Source organism: Oreochromis aureus, linkage group 3 (assembly GCF_013358895.1).
Source record: "Oreochromis aureus strain Israel breed Guangdong linkage group 3, ZZ_aureus, whole genome shotgun sequence".
NCBI classification, from domain to species: Eukaryota; Metazoa; Chordata; class Actinopteri; order Cichliformes; family Cichlidae; genus Oreochromis; species Oreochromis aureus.
Window position 1 is genome coordinate 19,733,213 of NC_052944.1, and position 12,238 is coordinate 19,745,450.

The window sequence follows — 12,238 nt, forward strand, 5'->3', positions numbered from 1 at the left end:
TAAAAAAATTCCTAGGTTGCACCAGTGCGACTGTTTGAGTAAAAAAAGTGATGATACCCAGTCCTAGTGAGTAGCCTTGGCCTGACAAATTTTTTGTTAAGGTCTGAAATTCATAGCCAGTGCTCTGACATGGAGCCATCAATCTCTGAATGCTGAAAAAGCACAGTATAACCAGAAAACACATTATATGCCGTGATAAATGCCCTGCCCAAGTGTCCCCTCTCCCCACTGCCTTTCAGCGGCAGGCAGCACCAAACCGGTCATCCAACACGTTCTCACTCCCAACTCGTCAAATGTGTGACGCATGGTCAGGCTCCCTCTGCTTCACTTATCGACGCGCAGGGTACCCCCCTCGCGTCGAGAATTGACGTGCAGGGTCCTCCTATTGAATACTATGCTGCTCCCTAATCGTTGTTTATTGACGACAAGAGATTTCCGCGCAAGAGCCTGTTGTTCGTATATTTATATATTTCCGAAATCACATTGTAGTGACGTATACTGAACACAATATATTATATAATGTAAACAACTACCTGAGAAACAGCAGATACAGCAGATAAATTAATTATAGGCCATTACTTTTGCATTTATGGAGGGAGAGGTGTATGCTGGGTAATGGCACAGCTAGCGACACGGTGACTTTATTCACCCGCTTCGGCTGTTATCAGTCCATACAATGGGCGTTATTAGCAGAAATCAGTCCCATAGATATGGGCCATCCACCTGCTAGATTGTTCAGAAGGTTGTTCTCATCCATCCAGATGGAGGATCACTAACAGGAGCGTGGAAGACTCCAGAATCCACTCTGGCTGGAATCCGGTGGATACAGCAGTGTTACAGGTAAGACCATTTAAACGGACAGCATTTATAGAATGACTATTAAAATTCAGCGAGTGTCAATAATGTTAATGTGGTTATGTTAGTAATACAGCGAGTGCTAATATAACAGCTTTAAGATGCATTTGTAGATATTATTACGTGTTTTACCGTCTTTATGGTGCTAGCTTAAAGTTACGGTGTAAACGTTAGCTTATATTGTAGTAAAGCTGTTACTGTTTAAACGATGTTAGCACAGAAATATTAGCTTCTGTCATGACTGATGAAGTTACTAGTTAATAAAGTTTCCAGTAAAGTGATTAATCGCAGCCACAGATTGACAGTAAATATCTCGATTAGCTTCAATGCATCTGTAATAAATATGTGCAAGTTTCAGTGCTTCGTTTAAACTGTATGATACTTATACTGACCCAGGGTCAGTGTAAAATACAATCCTAGCTGTGTGAACAAAGCCTGGCTCCTTTAATCCTGCATGACAAACCTCAGGATGCAGGTTATTATGACTCTTTCCTGCTGGCACACCTGTCACACCTGAGAGTCAGCTAGAAGCTTACAGTGACGTGGACATCATGCAAAGACTGCCAGACTCTGTAATACTGTAAATGATTAGTGACTCAGGTTAACACTAAACTTTAAACAGTCCCTCTGTGTCTCTGTGTGTGCTGAACATCTGGAATCAGATTGAGTCAGGCTGCATCAGCTGAATCTGTTATTTGTAAATATCAATATTTTTTATTCAGGTGTGGGGATAATATGTAAGACTGCAGTGAAGCGATGCGCCAGATTAATCCCTGGCCAAAGGTATCGTACTTAAATCAGACTACTGATCCAGCCACATCAGACTTTTGTGAGGTCTGTTTAAAGTAGACTTAAAATGAACTGCAGGTTCCTGAGAGGTGGACTGTGAGCACAGAAACACATGTTCATACATACAGCTGCAGCAAGCTTACATTAATTTTAAATCGATTTGTTACTCTGATGTCTGTCTCTGTGTTAGTCCTCTGACAGACTGGTACCTGTCCAGGTGTGCTCTACCTATGACTACTGGGACAGGCTCTAGCTCCTGTAATAGAAATTTTCTATTATTCTCATTTAAAGTATTTAAGTGCTTATGCATATGCTTAGTTGTGACACTGTTATAGACTGTTCAGTGAAAGTTTCTAAAACTAGATGAACTTACTTCAGCATCAGCAGTTTGAGAAAACAACTCCCTTTACAGGTGCTGATAAGGCCAAGGGCACAAAACAGCTTAACCATTGATCTGTTAGGTTTCATAACGAGGCGTGTGAAGTGTGGTAGGATCAGTTTGTAACTTCCTCCCTCTTCCTTGGAATGCACAAAGGAGTGGGAGCACGACTTCTGTGGCAGAGCTGACATGACTGTGAACTGTGATGTTTGATGTGTGTTGGCTCTCCTGCGCGCAGTAATAAATAGCTTGATCACAGCAGATTTTATTTACAAAATTCCACAACAGCCCCCCCCCCCTCCCACTGTGAACCTGAATTGAATATTCAGAAGAAAATGAATGGATAGACTGACATTTGTTTAAATACTTCTAGAAATCTGAGCTGTTGGTGTGTCCTTGGATTGTGTGGTAATAATATTAGAGCTGGCAATCTTTCCTACTGAATCTCTACTATGAGTCATGCTACCTGAGATTAATTCTATGTTTACCTGACAGCCTGGACACATGTGCTGTGTGAAGGATGTAAATCAAATCAGATCTTAACTGCTTACATTTAAGGAGCCGGGTCATATTTAATTGTAATATGAACCAATGATTTTCTGATTGCTGATTCTAAGAGAGTCTTTGTGGAAATCCTGTTTGACTTTTTGTCATTTTACTTCCCTTTCCTGTTTTCCAGAACAGTTCTCCACAGTCACTGTCCACATGGGTCAGTGGGACCAAGCAGCACTCTGCTAATGTCTGGACTCTGACCAGCAACATCCAGCAAGACCCAGGCAGCGTTTTCTATCTCCCAGCTGGAGTTTTTTGTTTGTCTGTGACTGGAGAGTCAGATTTTTGTTGAAGCTGGAGGAACAGAGAGGTAAGTCAGTTTGTAGAGATCCCTCCCACCCTGGCTTTTATGTGGCAGATTTCATATCTGAAACAGTAATATTTCAGTGACTGCTGCTTATACCACAGGTTAATACACTTTACTGATCCCTGATGGGAGAATCATCACCTCTGCCAACAAAGAAGCCTGGTGGATGTTTGTTTACAGTCTGATGATGGGACATCATGCTCTGCATCTTCAAAGTTTGTCTCTTGATTATTATTCATACACAGTAATGTGAATTATGCTTATATCGAGTATAACTGGACCAACCTGGTGCTCTTCATTTATGGAGGCTGTTGAGTCTGAATGTTGGATGTTGTGTATCTCGTGTTCTCTGGGCTTTGTTGTCCTCAGTCTTTTTGCAGGATCAGAAAACAAAACCAGGAGGCCTGTAAATGTTTCTTCTCCAATTGGATGATGATAAGACTGTGACACGGGATGCCACCTTTAGTCTTGTGATGAAGCAAAGCTCAGGAAGAAGTGTGATTAAATGGTACCCACATGTGTGCTGCTGAGAAGGATGTACAGGAGCACCTGCAGCCAAATCCAAGCCTCCTCAGGTTAGTTGTAGTTGCAGAATGCTTTAGGACTGAGACAGCTGAGGCATCAAATGTTTGATTAAACGGATGAAAAAGAGAGTTTCTTCCTGTAATTATCATTTTTAAAATCTGTAGCAACTTCAGGTCTGTCAGCGTGCTGAGGTCACAGAAACAAGAAAAGCAGCTTCAGACTTCAGAGTGTTGTTTACAGTTTTCTGTCATCATGATCTCCCCTGAAGTTTATCACTATTACCCAAGCATTAAGTCCACAATACTGTAATGATGATTCTGACTTTGGTCATGGTTGCATAATATTTTAATAATATACAATTATTTTTTGTAATTAATATTTTTTCTGTTAATCAAAAATTTACTTTGTGAAATTTGTATTTGAGAATGAAGAATGTGACAATATATTTTTGTTCAACATTTAATTTCTTTCAGTTGCAATTGTTAAATCAAAAATAAATAAAAATATATTCTAATTTAGCAAACTAATTTATCAAAAATATATATACATATATCTGTATTAGTTTTTATACATTAATTTGACACCTGTATTGAAAATACCATATTGTATTCATACAGAATCAGTTTGGTATCATTGTTTGTCTGATTGCTGAAACTAAGAGCTAGTTTTGATCTAAAGTATCCAAAGTTGAGCCCTAATGTTTCTTCACCCTTGTGTGTGTGATATGTGATTTCCTACATGCTGACAGAGCAGAGCAGCAGTTTGTGCTCACAGATGGTGACGGTGTGGAGAGACGGTGGTGTTTCCTCAGAAGAACTAGCAGAGTCACAAAGGGCACGAGTCCATCTCACCACCTTGACTTGTTGATCAGTGGACACACTTGTCTCCCCTTTAAAGAAGATACTCTTAGAGAGAGACGATCCGAGTCATCCTTAAATGTTAGTGCTTTCAAATACACAAACATTTTTAAAGGACAAAAACGAACATCCAACTTTGACTGTAATACAATTAAATTTTTGCATGTGTGTTTTCAAACTCTCAGATGGGCAGGATATCACTATTGGACTGTCTAACCTGCAGGAGCAGCACTGAATGATCACCACACATGATCAGTTCCTGCAACATTCAGCAGCTCTGCTTTTGGTAAGTAGAGTTACCTAACTACAGTAACTTTAAAAACATGATATCCATTTCTAACAGCCTGGTTACTTCCTGTCAGTTATTTTAGAAACCATGTGGTCACCTGACCTAACACTGTTTCTTCTTCTTCCCCTTAATGTTGAAGTGTCAAATGTCGAACAGCTGGAGAGGAAACTACGCCAGTGTACTGGGATGTTTCACCAACACGTGCCAGACGCTGTTCCTTCATGGTGACATCACCAGAGACAGCCCTGCCCACCTCAGGACCTCGCCATTGATCATGATGATTATAATGATGACAGCGAGTGGAACTAAGACTGTAAAAATCAGAATGTTTAGATGTTTTCTAATTATTCATGAATACTGAGAGCCTCTTTCTGTGTTTTGTCTGTTTTGTTTTTTTTTACCTCATTTGTTACTAACAAAGTTCAACAAACTCACACAGTTTACATTCTGTATGTTTCCATCTTTACCAGCCACAGTCTAACTGCAATTAAGAAAATAATCCTTAGAAATTGTCGTTTTTCTCTTTTGTAATTTTGTAATTCAGTGAATATACTGCGCTGCTTCCTTTAATTGCGTCTCACATTGCTTTAAGTTTTTCCAGTGTCCAGTTATTTTTTACTGTTGTTTGAATTCTCTGCATGTTTGACCCTGTAGACTGTTTAATGGACTGCTTGTCTTCCTGTTTGTAACCGCCGCCTGTTTTTGACTAAAGATTTGGATTTCTGACTTTAACACAGCCTCTGCGTGTCCTCCCTTTGTGTCCTCTTCCTCTGTGAATGTGTTGCATGTGTCACAGATTCATTTTATTAACAGCTTTCCCACAGTGAGTTGCATCAGCATTCATTCACAGCACATTGCAGAAGGATTCAGATTAATACAGTGATCTTATAGTCAGAATTATCCTGACAGAGTGCCACTGTAAATTATCTTTCATCTGGTCAATTTTAAAGTTCAGTATTTCAAAGCAGGCGTTATGAAGAATCATACTGGCATTAGGACTGTAACAATATGTACTTACAAAGTCAAAGTTTTTTAATTATGCTAGAATATTGGAAGACAATCAGCTTTTAGTGTTTTCTGCATATTAATTATACTGAAATAGAGACGGTGACCATAACTGTACAGAAGCACTAAACAACTGACAATCTAACAAACATTATTGGCCTGAGCCATCATGCACAGTGAGTCTGATCCTGTGCTGTGAGAGTCTGATAAGCATGTTTCTGGTCAATTTGGAAGAAATAACATCACAATGTTGATCTTTTTTTCAATATTCCTTCTCTTTTACAACATAAACTGTGATCAAAGCTACTTATGTTCACAGCATGTAATAATAGTGACAGTCCAGGGCATTGTGGTCTGTTGAGCTAGGGTTAGGGTTAGCAATTCAGACATATGTAATCAATCTCTTGCTGGATATAACAAACACCTAGGAATTCATATTATAATTAGATTTTCATGAAATATTCATATTCAGTATCAGTCATTTTAGATTATAACCACGTATCCACCCAGGCTCATGGTGGGGCAGGGCTCTGTCCTGGGATGCTTGAGTGAAAGGTAATGTACACCCTGACCAGGTATCCAGTCTGTCACAGTTGTTTTCAATATTTGGTTCTAAAATATGAGTGAAAACAAAAATCCAACTAGGATTCTTGCGTATGATGAATGAAGTCTGTCTTTGACTGTATTGTCCAGCTGATCCATCAAACCCCAGCAGGTGAACCTTATTCATGACATAACACAGTAACAATGTAAAAAATTAAACAGCAACAGTGTAAATTTAAAGTGCATTTTAAACTCCTCTTCAATAAATTATTTGGATGTGCAGTGAGTCATTCAGGACTGTAAAACGTGAACTACAGAACCCAGAGTCTTCATCATTAAATCTCTGGTTGCTTCATTTTTCTATCCTATCTCAGATACTTTAAAGGTTTTAGTAAAGTTGCATTCTCATAGTGAGGCAAAGTGCTTTATGTGTGTGTGTGTGCGTGTGTGTCATGAACGGCTGTAAAAGTCCTTTAATTACAGAACAAAGCGGGGTTTGAGTTCGAGTTACGGCAGACTGTCGCTACTTCTAAACGGAACGCAGCCTTCCTACGGCGGACAGCTAATAACAGGAATCGGACGCCGTCCACCCTAGTCCACAGCAACCACCATAGCAACAGCCTAGCATGACTTTAAAACACATTCTTTATTCATAAATATCAAAAACGTGAAATGATTTGTAAAGCATGAAAGTGTTACAGCTGCAGAGAGCTATGGCGGTATCTTTGGAAGCTGTTTACATAGCTAATAATATACAATGTAACCATGGAGACAGTCAGTCACGTGAGGTAGCATGTTTACTACAGTGAATAAGGTGATTGTGTGCACAGCGTCCACACGCTGCAGAGGGTAAAGACATTACTTCAGTATTGTTTTCTATTTATATATATTTGCCTTCTGTTGACCATCACCTCAGGTTCACCATTACAGTTTCAGCATACAAATGTCTAAATATGAACACATTCAAAAAAAAAATCATGTCTCAGAAATAACCACAGCTGTTCATGTTTGTCATTAAAGTTTTATTTGTAAGAAAATTGTGAACTTCAAATTGTGTATCAAGTCAAAGAACATTTGACAAGTCTGAGTCATTCCTTTGTCCTGTGAGAGCTGGAATAAATATATATCCTGACAGTTACAGTTGAAACAGTAGAGACAGGTAGAAATGGGATCAGATTAATCTTTGCTTAGTCAGACACCTCCTGTGTTGGCCTTAACCCAAATTTCCCTCGGGGTCAACCTTCAGGATCAATAAAGTTTTATTGAATTGAATTGAATCATATTAAAAAACAAACAATAGCACGATTTTGCATCCATTTCCAAATTGTAGTAAAGCAGCCCAGTCTCATACACAGGTAACAGAAATGTCTCTAATGTAGACGTGTACAGTCTAGTGTAAGCATTAAAAGACCATAAAGGAAACACTAACATTTATGTGAAACTAATTGTAATAAAAAATGAACAGGTGCTTTATAGATTTAAAAGAAAGAATCTGAAAACAACACTTTTTTGGTCTAAGTGGTCAAAGTAGAAAACAGAACTGATGTTCAAGAACAAACCGTAGCTGCTCTAATATTACATATCTCCATTGTTGTGGTGAACAATGTTGCTTTTAAAACCACATGCAGTGTGTGACCATGACTGTCCACTGAGACCATGAACGCCACTTCGCTGAAGCATTCTTCTTCTTCTTCTTCTTCTTCTTCTTCTTCTTGCCATCAGAATGGAAGCAGACAGAGCACGAGCTGCTTTGATCTACTGAAAGGAAAAAGCAGAACATCTGAGCTGAAACCATTAAGATAGAAACAATCGTTCACTGCAGTTTCTCAGGTAGCTTAGCCTGTTACAACTGTTGATACAAGCTCAGTACAGTTAACACAGTGTCAGGGAACTCCAGTGTGGGAACTAGTGGCTTTAGGTTTGTAGTCATTTAACTTTCATGCATTCATTCATTTAATTCAGGAGGAAGAAATGTCAGGTTGGTGCAGGCTGGTTACATGCATTTGGTCCCATGCTGTCTTTAACCAAATGACTGGGTTCACTTTATGGCTGGGCTGTATGTGGGGTTATATCATGTTATTTGGGCAGGAGTACCTGTCCCCTGTTAGGCTTAGAAAGTTTCTCCATAAGCAGAGCTTCTAACTCTTATAGCTTTTAGCACATCTGTAGCTGTGCAGGCTGACAGGTTTTTGATGGCTCTTTTTACCCCACACTGGTTGTGAGTGTGTAAATAGCCCCACTAGTTCTTTTGGGTTGCAGTTAACTTGGGAGGAAGGGGTGGGTCTGCCAGGACTAGATGAATAAAAATGATCTGGGATACATAAATTTCATAATGCATGCATATATCTCTATCAATTAAACCTGGCCTGAGTGCTGCCATTTTTTACATTCAGTTATTTCTCTTAGAAGTGTTGGATCTAAATAATGAATGTGTTACAGTTAAAGTGACACTGGTCAGTGTAAATGGCTCATTGGGACACAGAAACCCTTATATTAGATACCATCACCTGATATCGAGTGTCAAACAATATCAAAGCTGTAAAAGCTGTTTACAGTCAGAATTTATAAAAACTATGATTGTAAATAAATTCAAACAAGTGAGCTTTTCTCTTTGTGCTGAATATCAACACTGTCATTTCTCAGACTGTAAGATAGAATTTACTAAATGGTTGAAAACATGAAAAATATGTCCATAATCACAAATGACCATGAGAGCCAGTAGAATTAATTCAACTGGACACTCAAAAGACGTCCTTAAATGTTCTTTAAGTGGCAGAACAAATGAACAAACAGTTAATCACTTACTTGAGATGAAATCTGCTCAGCTACTTTGAAAACAGCTTCTAACTGGTTCCTCCTTTAACAGGATGACTGCTCAGGGTAAGGCCATCATGCAGTCCAGCAACCTTTATGGTCCTGCTTTGATTCACCAGGGGAACTATTAGGGAAACCTTTCAGCGCCTCCTGTGAAAGACACAGGCATAAACACAAACATTTATTAACATGTTCCACAGTCTTCCAGTTTGATTTTCTCATCCTGTGGACAACAACGTACAGAGATGCAGGTTTATGTTAACTTTTGTAAGGTTTCTTTACTGAACATATCCAGCTGCAGCTCCACTGTGATCCTGAACTGGATAAGCGCTTAAGAAAATATGTCATTAAATGGACAAACATCAGCTTACTATATTTATCCAAACAGACGGGACCAATAATGCTTCACTGAGTTAGAGACTTTAACAGTCTCTTCTATGTAAGAATGTCTCGTGCTGATGGACCTACAAACTTGACAACAAAGGTTTTCAGACTACATGTAGCTGTCCTCTATGTCAGCTAACACATTTACATTCATGTCACACTTATTTCTGCTTTCTCATTTTTATCATTATTACTTACATTTTGATTGGATACCTTGAGTTTGTAAAAGATCAGATTACATAATTGGAATACAATTCAATACAATTCATGTATCCAATTCAGGGTTGCGGGAGGATGAAGCCTATCCCAGCTGATACAGGACAAAGACAGGCTGCTAGTTATCGCAGGGCTAAGACAATACGTGTAACAGAAAATCCACTTAGATGTTTGATATTTCTAATAATAATCATAATTATGACTATTATTTGAAATATTATTTAAAGGTTTCTCTATAAATACATTTGAATTTTTTATAACCCTAGAATATAAACCTGAGCTGTTTCAGATTCTGACCTCTGACCTCAGTGACCAGGCTGTGTCCTCACTGCAGCTCCCTCTTGGAAGTATGTCTGCTTCTTGTCTTCCCCCAGTGATGACCGCCTGCCCTTAATATCACGTACTGTACCTGAGGAACAAAAAAGGACAAACACTTGCCTTCATTTAAGAAGTACATTCATACAGAGATAATCTATGGAAACACACTAGTTCACCCTTTGGGGGGAATCAGTTCCTGTGAAACATTTCTGTAAATCAACATCGTGGAGAATGAAATGAGTTCTTCAGGTGACTCAGCAGATCCACACTGACAAATGAAACTTCTGTGGAAGAAGAATCAGGATTTTTTTGATTTCCAATCCAGTTAAACTATTAAGGATGAAGTAGGAGTCCTCATCTTTGCTCTTCTGAAATCTTTGTTAAACAACAACAAACATAAATTAGTAACAAAAATACAGCTGAGTAGAGGCTTTACAAATCACCACCAGCCATGAATTAATTAATTAATAAATAAATGTAAATTTTAATCGTCAAATGTTTCTGAGCCGTCTTCAACCTGTTTTTAACACATTAAAGTCCCACAGTCAATGCAGCCTGACTCAATCCTAGATGTTCAGCACACACAGAGACACAGAGGTACTGTTTAAAGTTTAGTGTTAACCTGAGTCACTGATCATTTACAGTATTACAGAGTCTGGCAGTCTTTGCATGATGTCCACGTCACTGTAAGCTTCTAGCTGACTCTCAGGTGTGACAGGTGTGCCAGCAGGAAAGAGTCATAATAACCTGCATCCTGAGGTTTGTCATGCAGGATTAAAGGAGCCAGGCTTTGTTCACACAGCTAGGATTGTATTTTACACTGACCCTGGGTCAGTATAAGTATCATACAGTTTAAACGAAGCACTGAAACTTGCACATATTTATTACAGATGCATTGAAGCTAATCGAGATATTTACTGTTAATCTGTGGCTGCGATTAATCACTTTACTGCAAACTTTATTAACTAGTAACTTCATCAGTCATGACAGAAGCTAATATTTCTGTGCTAACATCGTTTAAACAGTAACAGCTTTACTACAATATAAGCTAACGTTTACACCGTAACTTTAAGCTAGCACCATAAAGACGGTAAAACACGTAATAATATCTACAAATGCATCTTAAAGCTGTTATATTAGCACTCGGTGTATTACTAACATAAGCACATTAACATTATTGACACTCGCTGACTTTTAATAGTCATTCTATAAATGCCGTCCGTTTAAATGGTCTTACCTGTAACACTGCTGTATCCACGGTTCCAGCCAGAGTGGATTCTGGAGTCTTCCACGCTCCTGTTAGTGATCCTCCATCTGGATGGATGATAACAACCTTCTGAACAATCTAGCAGGTGGATGGCCCATATCTATGGGACTGATTTCTGCTAATAACGCCCCTTGTATGGACTGATAACAGCCGAAGCGGGTGAATAAAGTCACCGTGTCGCTAGCTGTGCCATTACCCAGCATACACCTCTCCCTCCATAAATGCAAAAGTAATGGCCTATAATTAATTTATCTGCTGTATCTGCTGTTTCTCAGGTAGTTGTTTACATTATATAATATATTGTGTTCAGTATACGTCACTACAATGTGATTTCGGAAATATATAAATATACGAACAACAGGCTCTTGCGCGGAAATCTCTTTTCGTCGATAAACAACGATTAGGGAGCAGCATAGTATTCAATAGGAGGACCCTGCACGTCAATTCTCGACGCGAGGGGGGTACCCTGCGCGTCGATAAGTGAAGCAGAGGGAGCCTGACCATGCGTCACACATTTGACGAGTTGGGAGTGAGAACGTGTTGGGTCATCAGAGGAGGCCGATGTGAAGTTTAACATTGCCTACAATATTGCCAAAAAATGCCAATGCACTTTAAGCACAAGCAGTTTTTCAGTAACTTTCTGGTGGAAATGTGCTTCAAATAAAGAACTTTGTGTTGAAAAGATTGTTAGTTAATGTGGAATTACAGGGATTATTTTACATAACCATCATCTTTATTATTGCATTAATTATCATTTCATCCAAGCATTTATTGAAGTTGTTGGCATTATGTTATAATTTGTATTATAGGTGTTATCATAATCAAATATTAACATGTTTATTACAGGTGCAGTTATAACCACTTTAAATCGTTGAGTTAAATCTATAATCTTAAAAGCTTATATGCTGAGTATATTGTTACAGTAAAATAGTAGCTGAGCAAAGGCCTGAATGTATTCAGCTTCTTGTTGCATTTGAGTTTGCCTAGCAACAGGTGACGCAAAGAGGAGGACAAGTCCATGGGGACCTCAAAGGCCTGAGATCATCACCATATTTGGAAGAGGATGCCAGAAAGGGGAACTTCTGTGTCTGCATTTATTTCTTAGAATAGATCATTGTCTGTACAAGGGGCAAAGAAT

At 38.8% G+C, this 12,238-nt stretch overlaps 2 long non-coding RNA genes across 2 annotated transcripts; one reads left to right on the forward strand and one right to left on the reverse strand.

Moving 5' to 3' along the window:
- Positions 1-778: 778 nt before the first annotated feature.
- Positions 779-5,288, forward strand: LOC120438928. The gene is made up of 6 exons (XR_005612256.1): positions 779-840; positions 2,703-2,885; positions 2,984-3,457; positions 4,156-4,345; positions 4,450-4,550; positions 4,693-5,288. It is a non-coding gene; the product is annotated as an uncharacterized LOC120438928 (long non-coding RNA).
- Positions 5,289-9,035: 3,747 nt separating this feature from the next.
- Positions 9,036-11,091, reverse strand: LOC120438932. The gene is made up of 3 exons (XR_005612261.1): positions 11,071-11,091; positions 9,813-10,208; positions 9,036-9,065 (listed from the first exon to the last, which is right to left on the reverse strand). It is a non-coding gene; the product is annotated as an uncharacterized LOC120438932 (long non-coding RNA).
- Between the last annotated feature and the right edge of the window lie 1,147 nt (positions 11,092-12,238).